We start from the raw sequence: 27,900 nt of genomic DNA on the forward strand, positions 1-27,900 counted from the left end.
AATTGCTATGCAGTGTAAGTGCTAAAGTAGTGTCAATACGAAGAAAGTTTGTTCCCAACAATTCTTCCTATGTTGAAAATCACTTGAAATTTGCTGGATTAAAAAGTTAACTTGCGTAGTTAGGTTATTTGCATGTAAAATGAGCAAAGATTATCAAGATCATTAAAAACATAAAACACAGGAGAGAAAAATGTCAAATGTATTTTAAGTATACCTATCCAATTCTGTTCACATCCCACATATTTTATTGTAACTTTTATAGTTAGTGACCAAATGGTGACTTTTGGTATACTACTTTTTCTTTAAAGTGTAATAAAATAATCATTCCCTATTTTGTGCCAAGCAAATTGAAACATTTTCTGTCTAGAATTGCATCATATGAAACCCTTCAGTAGGGTCTGAGGAGGCATGCCTCTGAAAATTTATCCCCTTTTTTATTAGCACACGAACATAATAACTGGAAACTTAAATGCATTGTTTGTACAGTATGAAAATGTAGCAGTAGAAATGATAGCACTACAGTAAAGATCAAGGTAGAAATCTCTTTAGATGTTGGACTTCATTTTAAAGTTTGTTCCTTTTGTCTTTAGTGCTTTTTGGTACTTTAATTTTGTATGTTACACAAGCACCTTCTTAGATGCCTCATATTTGAGCTTACAATTCAGAATGTTCAAATTCAATGTTTGGGGTTTAATACTTGCTTGGGTCCCTATCTTTGTAGATAACTTGCACATAATTTTCTGCAGGAGTATCAGCATATCTGATACACCAAATGTTATCAACTTCTATAAGGGAGAATGCCATACTGACATTTATTAGTCTGGTGGAATCATCAAAATACGCATCATTAGGGATATGTGAGTGCCTCCAGTGAAAAATACATATTTTGATATACAAAAATGTTGCATGTATTTTTGGAGATCTTTTTGTAACCCAAATGACCAGAATTATTTTCTTAGCTGTGGGATCATTTGAAATTCCAAAGGTTAACCAGTGCAAGTGTTAAGTGGTCCATCCCTATTATTTAAAAAAGAATTGCTAGGTCGTTGCAGAATGAGTGACAGGGTAGGATGAGCACTCAATTGCCCTTTGGCTTCAGGGTAGAAAAGAGACCTTGCTTTATGGACTGATGACGTGCAACTGGCAAGTTGCAACCTCCCGTGTGTCCTTTCTCTTCCTTTCTGACTGCTGCTGTGAAATGACTAGCTACTTTATGAATTCTGTGCCTATTTTGAAAGGTTTTTTATAATATTGTATGCTCTTTACTTCTTCCCTGACCTCAGTGCTGTTAAATGAGCGTAAGAGTTATAAAAGAAAATCTGTGCATGTGGCAACCCATGGAAAAGCCCTCTCAGCTATCTGTGGCTTTTCCTGCTGTATTTGGTGATACGAGGTGACTATGGAGGAACGTCCTGATCAATTTTTTTTTTTTAATTATTATTTTTTTTTTATTTATAAGGAATAAAAAAGTGTCAAAAGTTTAGGTTTATGAGTTGTAAGAATAATGTGAGAATATAGTCTCTTAAGCTTCTTTCCTGATTTGTCATTTGACAAAAAAAGTGGCCCAAATCAAGATCAAACTGATGGAGGTATTCTGCAACTGTTGCCACCTTCATGCCTTACCATAGCGACCTGATACAAGGTTGATAAATGTTTATAAAAGAAGCAATAAGTGGCTTAAGTCATCAGAAAGGAAGTGTAAAACCTTCTGATTCAAACTGTTGATTTATACTGCTCTTAGCATTAGTAGTTGGTTTGGCTGCTTGCCCCTTGCTTGTGTTTGCCAGCTTCCCGCTCCTTGGAGCAGAGCAGTTGCCTTGATTCGCTTCTTCTGGGGTATGGAAGTGCTGTAGCACTGCACTGAAATGTTGGGTGGCAATAATTTGTATTTTCATTAAAATCTTTTAACCAATAACCAGATTTTGATAACTAGCTTTAAACAAAGAAAAGTAAACAGTCGTGGGATCTTGCATATTTTTTACTTCTGTACGGAAGTGCCTTAAATGGCCTCTTTCTAAGCTAGAGTTGCATCAGTATATGAAGCTGTTTCTTTCTCTGCTTCTCAAAATTGTGGTGTGCAGCACAAGAACATTACGGTTAAATGCCTCTGATGAAGGTAGACTTTGCAGAGCTGGCATGTTGTGCTTAATCCCTGCTTTTGTAAACATCTACTGGGTTGTCTTAAGCACTGAGCCCATGGCCTTCGGGTGGGCTCCACTTCTTGTGGTCTAGGGAGAAAGGCTTTTGGTATAAGACATCCTGTGTCCATGCGTCACTGGGCATGATGCAAGGACTCCTTCCACTGCCTCATTAAAGTTGGATCATTGATATCCTATACCCAGCACGCTTTTTTCCTGCTAGTTGTGATACTGTTTTACTGTTCCTATCAATGATGATAGTGAAGTATTGAAACAGGTCACCAAGGGAGGCATTAAACTGCTTGTAGTCTTTTGTAGTCCAATATTAGGTATATTTAATAAACAACAGTCATGCTTTAATGTAGTTTGTAGTGTGTGTACTCTGAGGTGTGTTGACCTGAGTCCCCAGCTTGGTCGGTAGTGCGGGGTCCTCGGGTATCCCCCAGTTACGTACTGTCCTGGGGAGCTCCCCTGCCATACGTCTGATGCAGATGGAACCTGTGTGTGAGAACCAAAAGAGTCGAGCCAGGTCCCCAAGCTTGGCTAGTGACAGGGAGTAGGACTGACCACTGCAGCAGGCAGCACATCTGTGTCTGGCCGAGCTCTGTACGCTACTATATATTGCCCTTTTACCTGGCTTTTTTTCCAGTGTTGGTATGTTTTATAAATACTTTGGCGCTCACTCTCTTGTGCTTTGGAAAGTAAGTTTTAGAAATACTCTCTGAGTTATGTCCTCTTTGTGTGTTTGACCCTGTGGCCTGACCCCAATTCAAAGCTTTGCATATCTTCTTATTCTCAGCAAAGTGGACTGTGGAGTTTTTTTTGAAGCCCAGCTGTAGGATTAGTATTTCCTATCATGGGCAATGTATCTGTTTCATGTCTCTTATTACTAACATTTCATCTGTTGACTGATGTAAAATCCAAAACTGCATTCATCTGTCTGTATCCTTTCCTCCTCCAGCTGTAAAACATCCGAAGAGAAATAATTACAGTTGAATAACAAGGAACCAGGCTAGTCTTCCTGGTTATACTGAGTTGTGAAGTACTGCAAGAGAATTGCATGGTCTGGGTGTGACGCAGGGTAAGCAAGTGGCTGTTCTCAAGTGAATATAGATTAAACTAAATTTTTGCTGCTTTGGGGTTTTAGTAACTTGCTGATGAAACTTCTTTACCTGGAAACTTGCATGTAGAAGTGTGGGCTGGAGAGTATTTCAGACCAGAGGAAAATTTGCCTTTACAGGCTGTAACGTTCATCTGTATTTCAGTGATGCCTAACGAAACAATAAATTGATGTCTGTTTCCCTTGGCTGACTCCTCTTGCCAGTTGTTTCTTATTTCTTCTGAAATGCATAACTTTTTTTTTGTCCTCTGTGTTTGCAAATGTCTAATTGTCAATTATTTGTACTTATTCTAGTTCTCAAGCTTATATTGTAAATCTAGTTCTTGTTGTGTTGGGCAGTGAGCAAGATCTGAAACTCCTCCAAAATGTGTGCATAGCTCAGTATTCAGTCACCATCTGGCACTTTCATACTTCCCGGACTTCCCACAGTTCTGATGAAAGTGCTATAATGCCTCTAGTCTTCAGGTACTTCAGAGAACCACTCTTGCAGTTTCCTGGCATCGTTCCCTGGCAGAATTGCTTGGGCAAGTTTTACCTCAGCATCTAACTGTGCCCTGAAAACCCGAGAACTGTCTGGATCTGATCATTTAATGGGATTGGGTGTCACTTCTGTTGTTTTGAATGTGGATCATTGTCCCTTGGTCATACCCAAGGGAGAACTAACACATCTCATGTGGTGGTTCAGTACCAGGATAGAAGGCTTAGGACTCCCATGTCTCTTGCACAGCTTGTCTTATGCGGATATGGCAAGATGAGGGGAAGATGAGAGGCTACAGCAAATTTGTTTTATAATTTGCATAAAAATCCTACTTCTCCAACTGCGGCTGGATTTGCAACAAAAACAATCATGAGTCCAAAACTGTTGAAGGCATTAAGTAACATTTGTCTAGCTTTGATGATGCAAAGACTTTTGAAAGTGTCTGTGCGTTCCAGAGTATCTTTCTCAAAATGATAATGGTGTCATTATTAAAAGCCAGAGAGAGGTGTCCCCCTTGTCAGATCTAAAATCTGTCTCATGCATAGTTCACGCTTTTAATTCCATGCTTTTCTTATGCTTAGTAGAGTTCCAGCTGTACCCATTAAGTGCTGCTAATTTTTTGGAAGTTTGTTGTGAGAATGCAGACAGGGTAGTGTAACATATATGATTCCCTCTTCAGCTGCATATAATTACTCTTATGTATATTTTCATGAATGTCTTGTCTAAGATTTCTCCCAAATAGCAGGCAAGGATGGTGATAGCATATGGTTGCTTCTAATGTCTGTCCTAAAGTCAAACCAATTACATAGCTTGCATCTCATGAACTACAAAGTGGTTATGCTTTCATGGGGACTTTGAAAAATGAATAAAGCTAAATTGCAAACTCAAAAAAAGGACAGTTCAGAATTTGGTTTACTTCAGGTGTTATACCCGGGCTTTCATTTATATTTTGGACATAATTCTTTAAGATAATGTATGCTGACATGTTCCCTGGATCATCAATACAGACTCAGAGAGTACACTAGTTTTTATAAACAGAAATCTCCAGGGCTGTGTCAAGTCTTAAACCATTTTCAAGACCTCCAAGCCATGAATCTAATTGGCATATATATTGGTATCCCTGAATGAGTGATTCTTAATTACTTTAATGATGCCCTTTTTTGGAGCTTAATTGACTTCTTTTTAACTGCTAGAGAAGTCACCAGAAACTCTTACAAGGGGTCTCTTCTTTTGCCTTAATTTCAACTTCCATTCCCTATTTTATGGTTCTCTGTAATGTTTATAGTAATAAGGCAGAGTGGTATATTTCTATTCCCTTTCACAGGGAAAACTTAAGAAACTTGATGGTCTGATTGAATTTCCTAGTCATATTTACTTAAAATAAATCATGGTACCAGGCTGCTTCTTAAGCCTATCTTCTCTTGTCGCTTGAATCCTTATACTTGCCTTTTGTCATATACCTTGTTTTCCTTACCATTTCACAGCCTTTCTTTCAACTCTTAGCTTGGCCATCATCACCGAACCCAGGAATGTTCACAAGTATACAGGCTTCCTTCTTTCAAGTCCCTTGGCAAGACGTGTATGTTCACAGAGACTGAAGATAGGAGATTGTACATGAGCATAGTTCGTAAATTCCCAGTTGCAGTTTTTAGTTGGTACCTCTTGAACTGTGTTTGTGCTTTCAACTAGGGAGTACTTTCAATCATCTGCTGCTTTTCAGTGGAGTTTCTTGAAGGAATGGTTCCTCATGACAGTTGTGTTGATCCTCTTTGGTAACTACCTATCTTAGCTGTTCGTCTTACCAGACCTAAATCTGACTGCTTTTTATTGTCATTAATTTGCTTGGCATCTGACTGTTGTTCCTCAGGTGCACAAAGAGAGTGGCAGGATGGAAACCCATAAGGTCCATCCATACTGCTGCTTTGTTCAAGTACTTTAATTTCACTGCCTTCCATAGCCCTCCAAGACAATTTCTTCCTCAAGAGACACACCACTTCTTTTTACTCGTCTTTGGAGTCCTGTTTTACTGGGTTGTCCACTGATGCTTAAGAATCCTAATTATTTCCATCATAATGTCTATACCTATTTTCATTCATTTTTTAATTCAAGAAAAAGAAAACCCATCCTGCAGAACCAGGTAGCATGCTGGCCAGAAAACCTGTTTTTCTGTGTTCCTTCCCCTCCCCCCCCCCCCCCCATTATACTTTCATGACTGTGATTCATTCTAGGAAAGTGCTAGACTTCCATTAAAAAGCTCCTAGAATAAATGCATATTTTATCATTTACCTTTATAAACTTTTAAGAAGTCCAGTGAGGAAGGTTGGAAGGCCAGAAGCTCTGATTTTGTAAGTAATCATATGATTGTATTAAGAACTCTGGTTTATTTTCCTGATAAATGGTGCAACAATGCATGTGGATCATAAAATGACAGCTTGTCCATACCTGATGTGTATATCTCCATGGACACAGAGTGCTTAATCCATAACTGAGACAAACCTTAAATGAAACCTTCAGTCTTGGAGACTAGAAAAGAGAGTATCTGAGAATGTGGGCAGAAAACTAATGAGGGTAAAATGAAACTCTGCTTTTTGTCTTTTAGATATGTTTTTCAAACATGTATATGTACAAACCAGCAAACAAAAAAAATAGTGTGCTGGACTTGGTAATCTGCTTCTGATTGAAGCTTTCTGACAGTATAATTAACGTTTAGGAGATTAACATACCTTCTGCTTCTGTAAAGGTACTATAACTTTCCCTGGCAGTATATAGTGGCTGAATAGCTGCGCTGATCCAGAGTCTTCTAGTGAGATGCTCACAGCTGCAAGAATAGTGATAGTGAAACTGTGAGACTTAAAGATGTTACTACCTTCCAGTTGATATAACTCTTGCTTAGGAAAATTAGCAGTATTTTCATCAAACTTTGTGGTGAGTAAGGTCTTATAGGTGTCTTTGCAATGAAATTTATTATTCTTGGTCTAAGTTGGGGTGAATTTTTTTAACAGCTGTGTATAAAGTCAGAAAATGTGAAAGTTAAGGTTTCTAGCTCAGAAATAAAACCTCCAATATTGAAGATACTTATACATTTATGTGCCTGCAAAGGTGATACATAGTAATACCATAACGCTGTCTGAAGCATGAACATGTTAGCATTAATTGTGGGAAGCCTGACTTCTGATTTTTCTGGATTTCTTTAATTTGATTCCTCCATCTTTTCAGTGGTTTAATGCTGAGTAAGCAAGCAGATTACAGCTTAGTTTTATTGTTGTTTTTAATGAAAATGTGTCTGTCTACAGGAGTAGAAACTGCCAGAATTAGTGGCTATGGCCCCTTCCTAACAAAACTCCACTAATTAATGTTTCTGAAAATCATGTTCTCTAAATTGACTACACCTTCCAATTCATGTTTGATGTGAGCTTTTTACCTGAAAGCTATAGAGATGTGAGAGTAGTGACTCAGCACTTCCTGCCTGTGAAAATTTAGGGTATGCATTAAACAGACTGATTTTTTTCTGGCATAATATCCATTGGTAAATATTTCCTTGTTTCTAGTTATATGTACAGCTGAGATCTCTTATACCTCATCTGCTTTGTTAAATAACTTTATTCTCTCTCAGCACCTGTGATCTGTTTGGCACAGCATTCATATCTCTTTTGGCACAGAAAGTATATCTTACTTATTTGAGTAGCTAGATTCTTCCAGCTGCCTAGCTTCAGTTTCCTGACTTCAGTTTCTCCCCAGTGGCTGCAATTAAGGTACAGCCTGTCATGGTTTAACCCCAGCCGGCAGCTCAGCACTGCACAGCAGCTTGCTCACCCTCCCCCGGTGGGATGGGGGAGAGAATCAGAAGGGTAAGAGTGAGAAAACTCGTGGGTTGAGATAAAGACAGTTTAATAGGGAAAGCAAAAGCCATGCACACAAGCAAAGCAAAACAAGGAATTCATTCACTACTTCCCATGGGCAGGCAGGTGTTCAGCCATCTCCAGGAAAGCAGGGCTCCATCATGTGTAACAGTTACTTGGGAAGACAAACGCCATCACTCCAAACATCCTCCCCTTCCTTCTTCTTCCCCCAGTTTTATAGGCTGAGCATGATGTCATATGGTATGGAATAGCCCTTTGGCCAGTTGGGGTCAGCTGTCCCAGCTGCGTCCCCTGCCAGCTTCTTGTGCACCCCCAGCCTACTCGCTGGTGGGGTGGGGTGAGGAGCAGAAAAGGCCTTGACTGTGTGTGAGCACTGCTCAGCAGTGACTAAAACATCCCTGTGTTATCAACTCTGTTTCCAGCACAAATCCAAACCACAGCCCCATCCTAGCTACTATGAAGAAAATTAACTCTACCCTAGCCAAAACCAGCACGACACCTTATCGAAGCATCAAGTTATCAAATGCTTAATTGTCTGCTGCTGAGTTTCCATATCAGCTTATTTCTTTGTCAAGAAATCCTACATTTTTAAAGCCTTTAGTTTGGATTATGGAAACCTCCTGATAGACTTGAGTGAGGTTTGAAGGTTTAGATCTGTGCCTTTGGGATTGTTCGTATAAGAAGCCCATTCATTCATTCACAGATCCTTCCGAATTAGGTTTGGCTTCTCTTCCTTGAGATGTGTATTTCTGTAAGTACTAAAACGTTGATTTTGTGCTTAGCAAGAGAATGAAAGAAAGGAAGAACATAGCAAGTGAGGATGAAAAATCTTTTTAGAAAGAAAGCCCAAAGACTTGTTGATACTGGACAGCAAAGCAGGAAACGACGTGTGTCATAAAAGGCTCCAGCTTGTTGGATAAAGGCTGAAACTCAGGATGTAGTCTATAAATACAAAACAGTTTCATAAAAATATTTTTAAAGTGCAGTTCTGAGTGCCTCAGAGAAGCTGACTGATAACTGTGCAGCTACTTTTATATATATATATTTATTTGTGTATATGCATACACATGCAGAGACTCATACCATGCTTCTTTAAACATGAATCTATTCAACTTGGTGATATGTATTTTCCATAGGAGACTGCTAACATTACCAGCCCCAGATGTAAATTCAGGAGCCACAACCTGTACTCTTTGCAGACTCTAAACCGGCAACTTAGTGGAGAAGCAGAAAGCAAGGGATTCCAGTTTCAACAGGGCAGAAGGGGAGGAATTCGTGAAGCTGAGTATTTTCGTACACAAAAAGACACAAACTTTTTTTCAGCAGTATTTTGTCAGAAGTTTTTCTTTTTAAGTAGTATATCTAGCAGCCTTCTAGGGATTTTGGGGGTGTCTTCTGTCCTGACCAGCTGATAGCAGTAAAAATTGTCACTCAACTTGGAGGTAAAAGTGCTTGTACTTGAACTTGCTCAAGCTGTTGGCCAAGAAGCACGGCTGGAACAGATTTACTAGCTGCAATTAATGGCCATGTTCCGCTTTTTCCCTCTGACTTGTCGAATATGAATTTACAGGGATCTTCAACTATGAGTTGCTGCCATCCTTTTGCTTGCAAAGTTGCTTTAGTTTTGAGACTGAAATGAGTGTCAGTTCAGAATTACTGCTTAAAATACAGTAATTTGGAATATCAGAATAATTTGTAATAATACAAGAGTGTGGTTTTGGTTGGTAAACTGTTGTTGGGCTTCGTTGTACTAAAACAAGGCAAGGTTGGAAAACATCTCTTTTTTTCTCCTATGTTTTTAAGATGCTTTTTATTTTTCTTTCTTCTTTTACCAAATACCAGAATAACAATACTACAGCAGGCCTGTAATACCTGAGTAGCTGTAATGCTACTTCACTCTGAATATGCTTATGCCTTCATCTTCCTCTTGTTATTTTCTCTAATTTATAAGCGCTTACATAAAGGTGCCCATCTGTCTCTGAAATCCCTCCATTGTTGCTCATTTCTGTTGTACCACTGTTTCAAAGGCAGCCAGTCTCCAAGACGAAGCTCCATCCACTCACCCAACACAAATGAACCCTCATCTTAGGTGTCAGGGTTCCAATGTCAGGACCCAAACTCAGGCAGGTTCCCCAAAGACTGGGAGTGGGGAAACGCAAAGTAATTGATATCTGACAAATATTGCTGCCCGTTTGGTGTGCTAACTGTATGAGACAGCTGTTTTCTTGAATTCGTGCTTAAACAGTTTCTGCAAATATTTTTGAGATTTTTGTTAAAGGAACCCCGTGTTGCATCGCACGGTCTGTAACCTGATTCCGGTCCTGTTTCTAGAGTGAATAACTAATTAGAAAATTAAAATAATTTGAAACTGCTCAGAAATGTTTGCTTAAAAAGCTGCTGTGTCATCTGCTTGTGCCAGTAAGGGTGCTTGAGCACATACTGTCGAATAAAACCAAACCCCAGAAATCTGAGTACCTGAGAAGTACCCAAGTACTTTTCTTTTTAGAGCATTATGATTAGAGTTGATCTTAGCTTAGGTGGCATGTTGAGAAAAAGAACGTAAACCTAAACAGGGATTTAGGTCACGTCTTGCAACCTACTAAATTCTGTATGGCTGTTTTGCATGTAAGAAGCCATGGTGAATCGCATTTATTTCAGGAAGGCAGTCTTGTTGTTATCCTTCCCTTCTGATGGTGGAGTTTAAGGATTTTTATTTTGAATTTTTCTGAGCAAAACCCAGCATTCTGGAGTGCATATTTAACAAGGGCTACTTTGTCAGCTTGGTGGGGGTCATGTGCAGGGAGGGAAGGTGGTTTGCAGGCTGGGTTTCTTGCCTGCAGTGGCACAGCGCTCTGTGACTCTCCCAAGAAGATGATGTCTCACCACTTGTGCTCTTTGCTCTGAAGCATTCCTGAAGCATGTCTCTGAGCAGTCTCAGTATGGGGAAAATAATGACATGAGAGAAACTCCGAATTGATACCTGTAGGTCACTTGTTAAATTTCAGAGCTTGGAGATTATGCTGTTAGGACTAGCAATATAAATGCTAGAGACCATCTACAGCTGACTGAGTGCTTGTTTGGTATCACTAACCACCTCTTTGCAGCCTTTCAATCTCCAAAAGAAGACACATGTTTCTGATTTCTGAAATTTAGGTTGTTTAAGCCAAAAGATTCAACCTAAAAGGACAGTTGTTGCCTTTCCTAAAACTGTGGCTTTGACACATGATGATGAAGCTAAATGCCTTCCCTGTTGCTGTGTCTCCAGGCACTGCTGCAAGGAGCCTCTGGGAGTTCCAGGGTGAAGAGACCTGCCTCTGTCTGGAGACCTGCTGAACGTGAAGACCTCCAAACAGGCCAGGCAGCCTTAGCAGGAGCTCAGAAATCCTACACCAAGGTAAAGAGATTCATTTTTCAAGCGAATCGAAGTGGCTGATAAAATTTTCAAAATAAGGATTTCTTTTCTTACTAAAAACCCCACACAAATGCATCTCTGAGCTTTCTCCTTTTTTGGGTATTGCTGCTTGCTACCTGGTACAAATGTTGTCATAGCAAATGCTGGGGGAGGGGACAAGTAACAACATTGTAGGTTAGATCTAGAAGTAATTCCTTATAATATTAGTAGAAAGATATATCCACAGTTTTTGTTGACAAGGAAACAGGCTGTTTCAGAGCTCTACAGCATGCTCTGTTTTTAGAAACGTATCCCACTTTAATTGCCACATTCAGAGCCTGCTTCAAGTGGCCACAAAAATATGGAAACACTCTTGGATGTCTTCAGCGACGGGAGGAGAATGAGGTTTGCATATGATGAATTTCTGTTTACCAGCACTATAATTATTTCTTAGTATGGTCATCCAGAACTCATTCTTGGTTGTAAAGGACAAATGCTGATGGATGAAAAAGAAATGTGACCCCAAGAACTTTGTTGAACCTATCAGCGCTACAGACCCAGGCACTTTGGGAGATTTGACTATACTTTAAAAAGTTTGGTTAGATAGCCAGGATTTTTAATGCAGTGACGATATATGCAGAATCTTTCCTCCATACTGACAAGGTTAATTGAACTTGTGTAGAGAGTTAGCTGAAAAAAGTTAGTAGTAGTGGAAACATTTTCCACAGATTTCTTCAAGATTAAACATAGGTCTTTCTAAAGGTCTGCAAACTTCTGCATTTTTTAAGATAGCTGTTGCAAGGTATTAACTTCATTGTTGGAAGGTTCCTTAGATAAATATTTCTTGATTCGTTGGAGAAGAATTGCAGATTTTTCTTGTTAATCCTTTATTGATCTTTCCAATTTAGACTGGAATTAGGGCTCCGAACTAGACCAAAGTTCATTGTCCTAACATGAGTAGAGTAAAACCAAAATTGGCATGAGTTTTCCCATTAGCATGGTCAGCACTTTGCCCCATAACCTTCCATTGTGATTTGTGTATGTGTTTGGGAGTAAGACCACCAAGCGTGGTTGGGCCCACTCATCCCTTTCTCTCTGCTTCTCGCTTCTTTGAATTCAGTTTCAACTGTGTTACTCCAGTCCCCTAGCAAGGTTGTCTTGAACACCTGAAGATACTGTATTGAAACCTCGGCAGAGCAGAAAACCTGATGATGATTATACAGTGATTTCAAACTGGAGGAGAAAAAAAACAATCCGGAAATATTTCTCTCCTTAATGTTTCCCTTTTGTTACATTTACCTTAGGAGTACATGAAACAATAAAAGTTGAGATAACCATGCACTAAAAAAACCCAGAGTATTTCTTCTGAATGTTATTTAAAAAGTGCAATTTTACACATTGAGAGAGTAAAGACTTCATAGAAGGTATTTGCATAATCCCATGGGGTGCATGCATGTACCTAACTGGGGTGGTGGTGGCTAGGATTCATGTACAGAAGTGTAAGGTTGTGTCAGCTTTTGGCGATGCGCAGCGTCCAAGCAGCTTGAACGCTATCACTACTTCCAGCAAGGCAGTTTGTTCTGTGCCTTTCTGTCTCGTTTCCCTTTGTTGGAGGGGCATGTTGCTAACCAGAAACACATGATACCAGACAGCCAAATGTTCTGGTGAAAATCAAGGGTACTTCATAGCTGTGAAGATTTTATATTTGCCCTAGATTCTTTTTTTATTGAGGCAGCGGTAACTGTTGTTGTAAATTATATGAATAATTGATCAAGGAGTTCTTGTTACCTCAAGTAATGTTATGCTTATTGCTTCTCAGAACTGTGCTGCTCTTTGTTGTACTACAGCATTGCTCATATGCTGTTCTGTGTGTGTGATTTTTATTCCCTTAAAGTTTTCTTCTGCTCCCACCCCTTCACTCTCCCCCTCTCCTCTCTTCCCCGCAAGAGCGTGTTGTTTTTGCTTTAGTGTATTCTATGATTTAACTGAAAAGCAGGGTCTTTTTTTAATCGACAGCAACACATTTAAAAAAAACTCCACAGCCCTGGGAACTGTGCAGCGTACACATCTGGTTTCACATAAGCTTGAATTGCTGGCTTTACAAACACGAAACATGTAGTCCTTGCCGCAGAGTTAGCTCAAGTGTTCCGTAACTTGAGACTGTATTCGAAATAAAAACAAAATTGTATAGCTTCTTTACCATACTAATGGAAAACATTTAATTTACTTCTTCAAGCCAACCAAAAGAATGACGCAATGCTGCTCAAGCAGATTTACGGTGCCTTTCTTCCATAGAAATCAATACAGCTTGAAGGTGCTGCTATGGGAGCTGGCTAGTTGACTGCGATCCAGCTGCATTCAAATATAAACTTCTGTACCGCAAACCAAAACTGATGATTTTGATTTGTTCAGGCCTCGCTGTATCTCTGAGATATTAGGGTGTTGGATTTTATTCATGGCTTTTCTCTGCTTTATTGCCATTAATGCTAGATTGGCATTTCAAAATAGCAAGTTCAGTCTGCTTATGATTTTTTTTTCTCAAATTGTTTAGTTATTTTCTGCATTTCCCGAATTGAAGTACTTAGCTGTGTGGTAGTGATATCGGCAAAAGCAGCTCTACGTATGTGCCATGTGTGCCTTTCAGTGGAGTCTTTTTTTCCTCAAAAGCAAACAAACAAAAAAGGCAAAACCAAAAAACAGGCCTTCATTCAACGGGAGTGTTAAGGGCTAGCATAATAATTTTCCATTTTGTACAGAAGAAGCTCTGAACAAAAAATGTTCTTCCATTTTCTCCTGCTAGAGGAGGTAAAATGCAACAGTGTTGTTTTGGCTCAGTCAAAAAAAAAAAAAGGTTCTTAAAATAGAACTATATTTTTTTTCTGAAGAAGTAAAGCAACAGTGCAGATTTTTGCAGTATACCAACTTCTATGCCTTTGTTTCCTTTCCTATTCCCCTCTGCCCCCACTAATAGCTTTGACTTTATTTAAACTCTCTACTATAAGACACTGGTGGTGTTTCTCTCCTTATAATTTTCTTCCTTAATGGGATTTCAGTCTTGCTTAAGTGCTTCACTTCTGGCAGAAATTCTTTTCTAAAATAGCCTTTAGGATGGGGTCCCTGACACTGCTTTTCTCCCCAAGTGCTGTATTTCCTTGGGAAGTCCTTTGGTGGTCTGTGTGCTGCTGGTCATGCTAACTTCTGCCAGAAGGAAAATCATGACTTGATACCTGCCCACTAACTTGCAAGAAGTACATTTCATTGTTTTTTAAAAGGAGAATTTCTACTTCCACTTCTCAAGTAACTTTGATCCAGGGTTCTTTATTCTCTAACCATTTTTCTCTCCCATATACTTAACAGTTATCTCGTGGTGAATAAATATCTTGAGAAGATGCTGTAGAGGAATTGAGGTAGCTTGGGATGTGGTGGGTTAGTAAAGAGGAAGATGGGGATTTGAGTTTTACCAGAGTCTGGGGTTGGAGGGTTTTTGGACTTTTTTTTTTTCTTGAGAGGATTGAGAAGGTGATAACAAATACTATTAAGAAGGAGAGCAGTGTTGCTGATTGCTGTATTATTTTCTTTGAAAAGGCCATGTGATACTTGATAGAGAATTATGTGACTCCAAATTACAAATATTAATGATTTTGCTTATCTGGAGGAAAACGGTGAAAACATCAGATTACAGGCCTAAATTTCAGTACAGTTTCAAACAGTCTTTAAAACAATTTTGTAAATTTTCAAACTACTGAATAGTTTTATTCATAGTATAAATACTGAATTTTTAAGATGTATTGAATGTCTATTCTGCTACAAAGTCTTTTTTTATAGTAGTGTGGGAGAGCATACAGTCACAGTGTGATTATGATGTTTCCTATAAACATAAGGACAGCTTATATCCAGTAGCTGCTAACTTAGAGATTTTGGATATTGGATATTGCCAATAAATTTTGAACAGCTTAAATTTATTTTCTGAAATGCTTCCTGAAGATGGACAAAATGCATTAGCATCACGTTGTCACAGTGACAAATCTGGATTTTTAGTGTTTGTACAGCTATAAATTTTCCCCTGGCTGCTATTTTGCAAATTTTGTCTTGTGTTGCAGAGTATCGAATTACTGGAGGTACTGCCCCCCAGTGCTCTTTCAAGGAAGGGTATTATAAGGAACAACACACAAATCTTTAGAAGAAGAAAGAGGCTCCCCCCACCCCCACCCCCCCCCCTTTTTTTTTTTTGTAAGATTTTTCCAATGTTCAACCATTTCTACTCAGATTATCTATCTGGAACTGAAATGCAGCTGACTTCAACAAACAGGTTGATGCATTTTGGCAATACGTTTAGCCCATAGGTTTTCAGTTTGGGTGTTCCAGAATTCTTGTTAGCGTGAAAGGTCTGTCATTTTTCCTTTTGCCTTTTTCCCTACACTAGCACTGGCAGTCCAGGTTGGAGTGTGCCATAACACTTCTAAAGCTACAATTTGAATAAAGCTTACATTTACTATGGCATATTTGCTTTGCACGGTTACAGTACTAGCATTGTATTCCTGTATAAACACTGTAATGAAGTTGTTAAGAAGAAAAGAAACGCTTATAGTATTTGCACTAAAGTTCATGGAGCATGAGATAGCTACACTTAGGATGGTGGTACTTTTGAAGGGATTAAAAAAAGCTTCTCAGAAAGAAATAAATACAAATAACATTCTCAGACTAGCAAAACAGTATGTAAGTGATGAGAAAATGAAAGACACTAATTATTATGTAGAGAATAATCTGAATTGAAATGCCACAGTGGAAGCCACTTATGATCTGACCTTCCTACATATGAATTGAAAAGCAGGAAAAAGGTACAGGGCATGACCTAAAAATAGTAGTCTTGAAGCTTCTTTGAGTATGTTGTGTCTTATTTTTATCTAGCCTGAAATTTAGTTTTTCCTCTTGAGTCAAACCTGAATTAACTCTTTTGGCTGCTTGTGTTGTCCTCATAGTTCCAGCTCTGCCAAACACAGTTATTGCTACTTTATTTTAGAATGACTCTTACTTGGAGTTTGAGTCCTGCTGGAAACAGAATGCTGTCAGGAGGATGCAGTCTTGCTGTTAAAAAACTTACAATAGGATTGACCTTATCTTATTTATGCTTCCACTTTAGGTGTTAGTGTAGAAACTTCCCTTTCCTAGTTATGGCACCATACCATTGGCTACATGCCTTAAGGGATTTCTCCCCCATTTTTTTTCTGAGTTATTGGCTTGCATAGACATTAATATTCATAAAGTTTCACACAGTTGTGGATCATGGCACTATACAGTGCCAATTTCCAGACTTCGAGGAAGAAAAAAAAAAGCTCTTGTTTTCTATGGGTCAAAGAAGGTGAGCAAAAATAAATGCACCTATAGTCTCTTTGGGTATGGCAAATTTAGGGTTTTTTTTTATACAGGATGTTTAATATTAAACTTTTTTTTGTATCAGTAGAGATACAATAAGAATTAGGATGCTGAATACTTGTGAGCTTTTGCTCAAGGTGATTTACAGTTTCAGAAGCAGAAACTCTGTGCACATAATGAGAATTTTTGAATTGTCATTTTGGATCAGTACTGAACCAAACTTCATTATGCTGCCTTCAGGAAGAGCTAGTATTGGCTATTTCAAAAAAACAAATGTAAGAATTCTCCTACAGGTGTAGGATGATAATCTACTCCCAATAGTTGCTTTTACCTTGATCTTTTCCATTTAGAGATTAAACTGCCAACTGACTTCAGAATGAGGTTATCTTTTGAGTCGTCTAAATGAGCCTTAGGTTTCTTAAAACTCGCAGCATAGTAGAAGATTAGTAGGGAATTGGGGTATTAGAGCATACGTTCTTGAAACAAGTTTGTTTTGAAAAGGCATGTTTTTCAGACTCTCCTAAAAATGAGTAACTTCTGTAAATAACTTAATGAACCCTAAGCAATGGTTGCATGCATGTAAGTAAGTAATTAGGGGTTGGTCTCTTTTCCTTTCTTCTAAAGAATCTGAAACTTTTATATGACCAGATAGTTATCAGTAGGTTTTGACTCACTGGGAAGAAGGTCTAGATTAAGAGCAGAAACTTTTTGTTCTTAGATCAGCAGCTAACTTGCTGTGTGGCCTTGGGCATGTCCTCTTGACTTCCTTGCACCAGTTTACCATTGTATCCACTGTTGTCACCACCACCATAAAGTTCTTTGTAAGCTTTGGAGTCAAAATACAGTCAAAACTGTTTATTATTCTGAGTGGACTCAACTTCATTTGCAATGCAGTTCCTCATATGGCAATGTAAAGTGCAGTGGAAGTAGGCAGTTTAGTCCATAAAGAACTTCAACAAAATAAAACTACCTTGTGCAACATGTATTACAGTGAAGTGGATTTGAAGAAAACACACACAGTTTTATTTTAGGGATACCAGTCTGTATAAAGACTGCAAGGGGGCATAAAGCTATTTGGTTAAAAATGGGAATGCTATGACCATAATAGTTAAAACAAGAGGGAAAGAAAAGATCTGTTCTAAAATGAATACGTGGCAGTCTTAGTTTGCCAGTCTCTTTAGCTGAAGGTTTCCACTTGTGTTTTCTGCCAAGTAAATTAAATTTATGACGAAAAGCTAGACTCCAAGTGTTGGACTGTTAGTATCTTTTAACAAGGTTAATGTGGTGAAGCAGAATATTGATGCAAGTGAGGTGACATTTAACAGTGGACCAGCTGAGAGATCTTTGTGTTCCTATGTAATGTGAAGATTGAATGTCCCGTAAGCTTATTGTTTTGTGTTTTGTACTTAACTTTCGCATGTGTGCCAGGACATGCTCCGGGAAGAGGCATAAACTTTTTTCCTTTTTTCGTTCACGAATACATTTATTTCCTGTCTAGAGCTGGAAAAGAGGAGCAACAAGAGGGGTTTTGTTAAATACAGCAAAATCTAATTACAGCTTGATTTAAAGCCACATTTACACAATGGCTGAGGGGTGAGTTCACTTCCACAAAAACAAACTCGTTGGCTTCCTACTGCGCATCGGGGAATGTGGAGATGTGTGTCCTGGAGAGCAACTGCCTCCCTCTACTGGCACCAACTTTTCTTACACCGTGCTCCAGCTCTGCTACATGGTGTAAAAATACGACTGTACTCCTATGCAAAAGAATACTGATGCATGATTTCATTGGTGTGTACTCATCTTACTGATTATCCCAGAGGTAACACGTGCTATGTTACGTGTTACATGTGATAGGCTTGATGTCTGTTTTCTGTGAGCTGTAGAAATCTTGTTCCTCAAAATGAACGGTTGTTTCCTCCAATCTGTGTTTTGAACAGTTGTGTCCCTGCTGATTCAAAGGAGAAATGTTGGTGAATAAACTGTATTTTCTTGGCAATAAGGTTTTCACTGAGTGTGCACCTCTGAAAGGTGCAAGCTCTCATCTTGATTGTCTGCTGAAGTATCTCTGCTGAAGGTATTGGAGTAGAGTAGAAAATGTGGCTTAAAATTTTTAGTGGTTTTCTTTCTTCAACTGGTTTAAATGTCGTGCTGTTGTTTTAACTCTGTTTCTCAGAGGAAAAGGTAGCGCATCTCCAGCTTACTGAGAGTTCATAATTCATAATGTTTTTGTCTTCCTGGGATAGGCTTTGCCCAGGATCCCCATCACAGATGGCTTCATAACAGCAGCTCATAGTCGAGACTGACATGCATGTGGTCTTTATTCTTTTCTTGTTTCCAGCTGATGATTGCCATTTTTAGCAGTTTTTGATTACTGAATTTGTGCTTTATGCTGCTACTATTCCTTCCATTTCTACTACTCTAATTCTTACTCTTAGCAGAGTCTAGAGATTAAATATGTACACTACCATTAGCTAGAAAAATCAGTGCTAAGGAAAGGTGCTGGACTAGTCTAGCCCAATATACATCTGGCAAATGTATGTTGTGGTGCATTCTACTTTCCAGTTTTTGATGTGTCCTTCATTATTCTGGTCTTCAAAATTGTTCTAAAACCTTATACCTGAGGTGAGAATAAAGGGCTTACTGTTCCTTAGGCACACATTAATATACCCAACACAAAATTATCCAACATCCCTATTCAGTGGCCCTCAAGCAGGAGCACAGTGGTTGTGCATGGTGAGGAAGGAGGTGTTGACAGGAGGCCAGCAGAGGAAAGAAGTTGCCCTGGAAGAGGGAAAGTGCTGGTAGAAAGCAGCTGGTGGCGAGACTGAAGTTCCTGTGCTGCTCAGCACCACTGCTGAGCCGTGTTGGGAAGCTGCTTAGTGAAGGAATTTGAGTTGGTGAGAGGGCTGGGGCAAGTGGGTCAGTCGGTGCCTCAGGACATGGGGGAAGGAGGAACAGGCATGGGGCAGGAATGGAGGGAGTGGATCCCTGTAAGGGTGAGTGGTGTCGTGGGAAGGAAAGAAGGATGCCAGAGCTTGCTCAGGAGAGAGCATTGCAAAGACACTGGTGGAGAGGCAAAACTGGAGAGAGAGGGCCAGGCTCAGATGGCGTGTGGAAGTAAAGCAGTTGAGGGAGATGAGGCACTCTGAGTTGTGGCTCTGCAGTGTGGTTAGCGTTGCAGAAAGGCCAGAAAAGAAGAGGGATACAGGTCTGTGGAGGGCTTGTGAGAGAAGTGGTGAGACGAGAGAGTCTGGCAGGGCATTTCTTGACAGGTAAATAATGAGCTAAAATTGGCAGTCCTTCCTGACAATGGGCAGGCCAGTGTGCAAAGAAATGGAAAATTGCAAGAAGCAGAGAGGAGAAGGGACAAGATCTTGTAAGATGAATCTAGAGCAATCTCCTCCTGTTTTTTGTTTGGTGTCTGCTTATTTTATACTTCTCGGAGGATTTCAGAACTAGCCATATTATTGTGATATTGGTCAACTATATCTGAGGTTGATGATGGGGAAAAAAGAGGACTGCAAAGCTTGCTGTGATATGGAGAGAGGACAGTGAGTAGTATGAAGACAATCATATCTCTATGTATAGCTATGTACAATTGCACTTCTAAAACTACAAGAAAGTGTCTTTGCCATGAGGTCGTACCCAGGGAACTCTGCCCATCTTAAGTCTCAGACTTCTATTCAGTTTACACAAACTTTTGTAAACATCAATTCACCATTTCTTGCTGCTTCTCCAGATATTTCTGGGCTTTAGTGTCCTGGTTTCAGCTGGGATAGGGTTAGTTTTCTTCCTAGTAGCTGGTATAGTGCTGTGTTTTGGATTTAGTATGAGCATAATGTTGATAACACACTGATGTTTTAGTTGTTGCTAAGTAATGTTTACACTGATCAAGGACTTTTCAGCTTCCCATGCTCTGCCAGGTGCACAAGAAGCTGGGAGGGGGCACAGCCAGGACAGCTGACCCCACCTGGCCCAAGGGCTATTCCATACCATATGGCGTCATGCTCAGTTATGAAACTGGGGGGAGTTGGCCAGGGGGCAATGATCACTGCTCGGGGACTGGCTGGGGGTCAGTCAGTGGGTGGTGAGCAGTTGCATCACTTGTTTTTTGGTGTTTCCCCCCCACCTTGGGTTTTGTTCCTCTCTCTCTGTTTTGTTGTTTTCCTTCTCATTACAATTTATTTTTATTATTATTATTATTTGTTGTTCCAATTATTAAACTGTCTTTATCTCAACCCACAAGTTTTCTTACTTTTGCTCTTCTGATTCTCTCCCCCATCCCACCGAGGGGAGGGTGAGTGAACGGCTGGGTGGTGCTTAGTTGCCAACTGAAGCTAAACCACGACATTTAGTTAGGTCCTTGCTGGAGTTCCTGTATTCAGTGGTTTGTATTTTCTCAGAGAAGTAGTCACGTGAAGGTTATTAACTGCAGAAAGAGAAATAAATTGTCTTTTCTGTCACTGTTTTGCCTGAATTGTATGTGGCTGTCAAACCTTAAGGTGCCCCACAGTGCTAGGAGGATCACCTTGTGGTCTTAGCCTTTTCCATCATGTCATGTTGAAGTTCTGATGTAGTAAAAGGAAGGAGATGAGCGTTCATTGGGATAAAAAAAGTAGTCAGGTCCCACCCTTCACTAGTCCTCTCCAAACCGAGGCGGTGAAGAAGATGGTGATGGGAGGGAAAATCTTTGAGCACATATGTGATTGTCCAGGGATCAAAGTCAATGTTTTGTATGGCTGCCAGCTGGAGAAGAGAGCTGCATTCACACTGGAGTACAGTGTCCAGTGAAGTACTCATTGGTGTGACCCTTGTGGTCCCTGTCTGGAGCTGTCCCTTGTCTCCCAGCTGGCTCTGGGCACTCACTGCTGGAAGCCACGCATATATGTAAAGGAGTTTTGTGTCTTTTGCATCATCTCATGTTGACCTGAATTTCTGCGGTCAGTTTCTCTAGAGGAGATGACTTGAGGGGCAGAGGTGTGTGGATTGCCTCTGCTTTTTTCTCCTGATTTTTTTTTTTTAAAGAATTTATCTGTAAAAAACAAACACCAACGACCAACAGTTTGATAAGCTCCTGGCTAATAGTCAATGTTGATATGTAGAAATGACTCAGGGTGAGTTACAACCTTTGTTCTTTTGGAAGCTTTTCTTTCAGTTGTGACAACTGTGAAGTATATTCTCCTAGGAGATGCACAGTTCTTCCACCTCCACCCCCTAATAATTAAACAAACTAGGTGTTCCGGCTGTTTCTTTAGTGGGTACATTTTCAGAGATGATGAAATTTTCAGCTACATTACCAGAAGTACACTGTCAAAATACTAGGTATGTGATTTTATTACTTCCCTGCAAGAGCCATAAAACCCACCAACAAGCAACTTCTGGACTTTGTAAAATTTTTAAAAGGAAGACTAACTTAAATTTATGAAGAAGGATATTCCAAAAACATGTAATACGGGACAGAGATTGTTTTCTCTGTTCTGATCACATTGAATCTTCTCTCCATTGTAAAGGAATTTAACTCCTGTGGTGAATCTAATTTTTGTTTAACACAGTTTTTTGGGGCCCTGTCCGAGCGGGAAAGTTTACAGAATTAAGGCATTAGGTGGCATAACCCTTCTGTTGCATCTACCATATATGGTTGCATAAGGGACTTGGTGCATGAAATGGGGCCAGTAGGTCACATTAATCAATTGACTGCTAATCTCGAGCATTAAATGCCTACCGTGGATTTTTCACTTGACCCTGGCTAGTGCTGACCAGTAGCAATACAGAGCATTGAGATGTTCAGAAGGCGGAGGCTGCATGTTTTCTGCCCTGGAAGAGCTCTTCGTGGAGGGAAGCAGCTCTCTTTACATGCAACATGGTGAGCTTTAGGTGGACTTCCAGTGGAGGACTTCAGTCGTCCTGAAATTTTACCACTGTGGATGCCAGTTCTGGGGCTGTCTCCCAGCTTACCAGAAGTTGCATGATTCCACCAGGTGTAGCTTTTCAAGATAGCTCTTATCTTTCCATGGGGTAGCTGATGTCATGGTGGTTATCATGGTAGGTCGTTCAGAATTACCTGCTATGCAATAAAATGAAATGTTTCCACTCAGGCCTGTTTGTTAGAGTTTCTTGGAGTGTGTGTTGAATTAGAAGAAACCCTATTTAATTTTTCCAGAGGAACTAGTACTAGGCTCTCAGATTTATTGAAGTCTGAAGAGTACAAAGAATAGAAAATAATTTTTCAGTGAACTCATTCATAGCTGATTTTATTTTTTCACCATTGTCCCTGAGTCTTCCTACTACGGCACCATGGCATGGGAAGAGCTTGTTACCCCTGACAATTAACAAGCTTCTTAATAATAGGGTTCTTAGTAGACTTAAGTATAAATACTTATGCTAGATAAATGTGCAGTCTGGAACCTAAATCAGCCTTCCCTGATTTGTACATGGCAACATCTCAAAAATAGTTTTCTGATCTATAAGGTATTTTCAAGAAACAAACATGTTTATGCATAGATCTGTTTAATATTGTTTAAAAAAAAAAAAAAAAAAGGATTAACTTCATCCCTTCTATTGCTGCTGCCTGTTGCAGCCAAATTTGTAATTTATATTAGGTTAGGTGCTGTAAACTTTCAGGGGAGAGAAGTATTTTCTCATGTGTCATATAAACAATATTTGATCAGAAGCACTCTGTGGTGGACTGCATGAGCAAAGCAAGAGTAAGATATATGACCTCAGCCAAAAATTAGTCAGTCATTTCAATGTGATTTAAGTTATCTCTATCCAGAATTGCCTGGCATTAAAATGTAATCGTTCTGATATCCAAGCGTGATATATTTGCATCAATTCTAAATGAAGTTTTGTTACCTGTGGATTATTCCAGCGTGGTTTTGTCTTCTGTAGATCTTTCTATTTGTTGTCTGTCTTTTCTTTCTGTGTTCTGCTAATAAGAACATGTTCAAAGAAATGAATAAATCTATATACACCACGCTTACTTTGTGACTGTTTTGAGTTACATCTTGATAAGTTATTTCTACAAGAACGTGTTCTTTCGCAATGCTCATACACTTGAGTTTTCATTGTGATAGGCAGCCTGTAATGAAAATGTTGACTCACCTGAATCATATCTTTGTTTTCTTTATTTTGTAAGTCAGATTGCAAGATAATTTTAAATTACAAGTATTAGATCACATTTTTCTTGAATGATTGCTTATGATTATGCCAAGTTACTGCACTCACTCACCTATTTTGTCACAGTCAACGTTTTAAATTTCAGTGTTAAGAGAAGCAGAAGAAGGTGTTTATACAGAGTCCTGAGTGATGATAGCTTCATATCTAGTTAATGTTTTGAGTCTCTTCAAATTAATAGTACTCGTTGTGTTGAAGAACTTTGTATAAAGAACAAAATGGATTCATCTTGTAAAGTAAAATACAGGTAATCTTGAGGAGGGGGAAAAAAAGGATCTATGAGATGTAGCCTGGATATGCATGTAATGTAGTCTTCCATTCTTTTATAGATTGCGCACCAGCAGCCTTTAATTTTCAGATGCTTTAATTCTAGTGCAAGTACTCAAATGAGTCACCAGTTATCTAAAGCATCAGGTAACTATACCTATATTTAGCTTTGTTCTATCTTATCCTTGTTTCTATCTTCATTTTCTCAGTTGTAAGCTACAGTGAGTTTCATTAATGTTTAGGAAAACAAAAACCCAAAACAACGTGGGAAGTGTTCTCACTAGTACAGCCTCTGCAGGCTCTTTGCAAGCTCTTTCTTCTGATGGTCAGAAGAAAGTGGAGTGTAAGTCCTCTGTCTTCTTTCACAGTGCCTTGAAACACAGAATACTTAACCCCACCTGCCAACAAGCAACACTTTTCAGTTGGGGGTGATATCTTTTTTAAGATGAAGTGTCTTCTCTCTGCTACTTGCTGTGGGGTCTGCCCTGCTGGTGGTGTCCCTGATAGCGACCAGCTCCAGCAGTGCCTTCATTTTGGTGGTTGGCCTTTGCCAAGGCATGACCCCAGCCTTAACTACCTTCCTCGTCCATTGAGAAAATGTTATGTGCCGCAGACTGCAGTATTTAACCACAGGTTGGCTTGTCTGCCTTTTTAGCTCACTAGATCGAAGTGATGAATTGCAGGGGTTCAGACATGAAATCAATACTGTTTTTCCATCTGGCTCCCTTGAAGACTATGTAAATTAAATCTATTTACCTGTAAAAAAAGTTATGTCCACACTGCAAGAAGTACAGTTAATGTGTGAGCTGCTGCTTGTGTTGCTGCTGGGATGGATCTTGCCTGGATAATTTTGTTTTTAAAGTGGTTATGGGTAAGTTCCCCTGAGATTGGTAGTAGTGAGATGCAAATAATGTATACAACAATGGCAGTTTTGCTGTTTTCCTCACAAGTTTTGTAGAACTGCCTCCAGCAGGCTTTGAAAGCTGATGAGGTGAGCGAATATGTACTGCCACCTAGAAGGCATAGTTTGTTTTCTGGACTTCTCTGCCTATTAATAACTGTTAGGTGTGGATTTTGCTGCCCCTTTCTTTTGGGCTCATTATTTTTTCATTTTCCTTTTGATTTTGTTCTTTTGGGCTTTTTTGACATAGTGAACTTGTCAAGTGAAGGCCTGCATCTCTTCCACCACTATCAGTTTCTACAGATTTTAGGCTTTTTGTGTGGTTTTTTGTTTGGTGGTTTTTTTTTTTTTTTAATCTCCAGTCCATCTCACATATCCCCAGTTAGTTTGGCTTGGTACTTTCTCCTCTTGTATTTTTATTTACTTGAGGAAGTTATATGTAAGTTCTGCCAAACATTAACTCAGACTTAGCTGCAGGAAGGCTGGAGGGATGTCATGAGATGGGAGACATGAGATATTCTAGTATGCAATATCATTGGGAAGACTTGAAGGAGTCTCTGGCTTTACTCCAAACCTCTCCTTTCACTGGCAGTTGAAGAAATGTGTATAGAGTCCTAAAAAAAAAGTTGTGACTACTGCAAAAGGTGAAAGATAATTTTCAGATTTTTCCTTTATGCCATCTCAGATCTCTAAATGTCAACTTAAATCCAGTGTTCTGAATGAGTAGATGCTTCTAAACATAGTTAAATCTTTCCCCTAACTTATAAATTAGAATTTTTAAAAAAAGTATTCATAGATCAACTTGTTTGGTTTTTGTCTCATTATATTGATGAGATGCAAAGCAATAGTAGAAGCTACTGTGTCCTAATGTAGTGTACTAATTTACCACAAGAGATTATTATATTCCATGTACCCGAAGAGAAAACGAGCCTTCTAAATTCTTCTCAACGTCAATATTTCAAAGCTATTTCAATTTGTTTTTAATGAAACAGATACGGAATTATATAAATGGGGCAGTTGTAAGTACCCAGAATAGCTTGAATACTTTAAGTGAGATAAATGGTTAGATTTTGTGGTTTAGCCATGCATATGCTGTAGCTTTATGTGCTGAAGTGATCAGTGTGAAAACTCAGTACTATGCTCAGGGTTATTTACATTGCTTCCCCTTGATCCTTCCAAATACGAATACTTATGCTAGTGGGTGGGATATGGTGACATTGCATGCATATGCAGTCCAACTGAAGATAGAAATTATGATGTTTTTTAAGTTATGCAGTGTTTTTCATAATTACGCAGTGTCTGTTATAAAATATGCATAATACGTACAGTGAAGTCAGTGTTAAACACTTACGCAACTTTGAAACTTGCTCATGTTTCCCTTCTCTGTCAACCCTTTTACTGTGGTTATGCTGCTTACGTTTTGATTATAGACTGCTGGAATTTGCTTTGAAAATATCAGTGTGTCTCTTATTTGCCGATTAGCTTTGGAGCAGCTTCTTCTTTAGACCCTGATTAAGGCAGAAGTTTGGGGAGCAAGGAGAGACTTTCTTGTTCAGATCACTAAACACTACATTATCATAGAGCATGCAGGAGGTACGTGTTTGAGACAGACCGAAAGCTCCAGTTCTGACAACTTAATTTTGAGTGCTCACCTTTTGACCTTATTTTCCCATGATTGTACCTAATTTCTATAGGGACAAAAAAGGATTATTCTTATGCTATTAAGGTTATGCAGTTATGGGATTACTGATTTCCCTTTCCACCTCTGACATGTTTGGAACTTTAGACTCACCACTGAGACATCACCTGCTTGAGGCAGTAGGAAGCCAATGATCTCAAAAATGTGCTGTCCTTCACGGGACAGTACAGTATTAGAAAAGATGAAGCATGCTTGCTGCATATTTGTGCTTACAAAATATATTTCACTTCACAGTGAAGACTAGGTTCAGACCTATAACCATTAGCCTGCTTTATTCCTAATATTATGTTGATAAAAATTCTTGCCAGAATAATAAATGCCTACTAAAATGATGTGTGTGTCAGCAGTGTTAAATTACAGTGCCAGTGAGACAAAGGTTGTTACGTACTTGCAATTTTTTTAACGTAAAACTGAAGATCCTGATGCCTGTGCTTTTAGAAAGCTCTTCTGGAAGCACTGGGGATTTGCAGCTGGGACAAGGCGATAAAAGGCTTCATCTGACTTAGGATTGATCCTCTGAGCAGCCAGCACTTCGTGAGGATGGCCACCTGAAGAAATTCTGGTTTTCCACAGCAGTAGTATTACAAGTGGTGACTTGTGTGAGGCTACTATGTCATGCAGACATGTGCTGGGGAAAAACTGGGCATTTTTTGCCCCTGGGCCTAGGAAAGGAAGGTGAAGGAAATGCCTGCTGTTTTGCCCAAGAAAGGTCTGAGAAGGCAGACCAGTAAGTAATTTGTCCCCAGGATGTGACAGAGTTCCCCTGGTGCGTTTCCCATCTTCAGAGCACTCCCTAGCTCCTGTGCTAGTTTTGGTAGGATCATCGCTCTCCCCCTCACCTTAGTTGGAGCACTATGCGGAGAGGGGAGTGTCTGCTCAAAGGGTCAGAAAAGGGTGGAAAACAAGGAGTTGGGAGGCTCTAGGCTTGAGGGGTGGGCACTCGTCTGTCCCCATTTATACTAGTTTTTCATAACCCTGGTTATGTGACTTGTGTGCTCATTTTGCATTAGAGGGTTGGCTAAAAGCCACAAGCAGTCCCAGAAGCAGGGCCTGGGATTTTATCTGCCCCGCAAACTTTAACTGCTAGGTCTACAAGCCGCCTGAAATGTAAGTATGCTCTTCTTCAGGAACATTATATGAAATGAGAGTCCTGAAGACTCTTTCATAACAGGGCTTTTGGCTTGCTCTATTGAATAATTAAGCCTCTCTTCCTGGAGAGGCTTTTTATCTGTGCCAGCAAAATGCTTCTGGCTTCTTGTAAGAAGACCGTGAGACTGGGTTCTGGTATAGCGAGTCACAGTTGCTGGTTTTATATGGAGACAATTTCTAGTCATTAAATTAACAATCTTTCTAAGATTAAAATCTCAATTTATTTTACATTTGGCTAAAAAGGCTTGAAGTTCAGTAGGCTGTCTTCAAACTTGTTAGCCTTGAAATGATAACCAAAGCCATTGCATTCAAAGGTAGTTTTCTTGTGGGATTCATTGTGCTGAATATCTT

General features: G+C 39.4%; 1 protein-coding gene across 2 annotated transcripts in view; it reads left to right on the forward strand.

Moving 5' to 3' along the window:
* FAM110B (family with sequence similarity 110 member B) overlaps positions 1-27,900 on the forward strand; it is a 123,429-nt gene that overhangs the window by 21,774 nt on the left and 73,755 nt on the right. The window contains exon 2 of one of the 2 annotated variants that reach the window (XM_075494698.1): positions 10,862-10,990. The exons of the other annotated variant lie outside the window; for it this stretch is intronic. The gene's annotated coding sequence lies outside the window, so the exon portion shown is untranslated. The remainder of the gene's footprint in view (positions 1-10,861; positions 10,991-27,900) is intronic. 2 annotated transcript variants of the gene reach the window in all.

The sequence above is a fragment of the Mycteria americana genome, chromosome 2 (genome assembly GCF_035582795.1).
Source record: "Mycteria americana isolate JAX WOST 10 ecotype Jacksonville Zoo and Gardens chromosome 2, USCA_MyAme_1.0, whole genome shotgun sequence".
In the NCBI taxonomy this organism is placed as follows: domain Eukaryota; kingdom Metazoa; phylum Chordata; class Aves; order Ciconiiformes; family Ciconiidae; genus Mycteria; species Mycteria americana.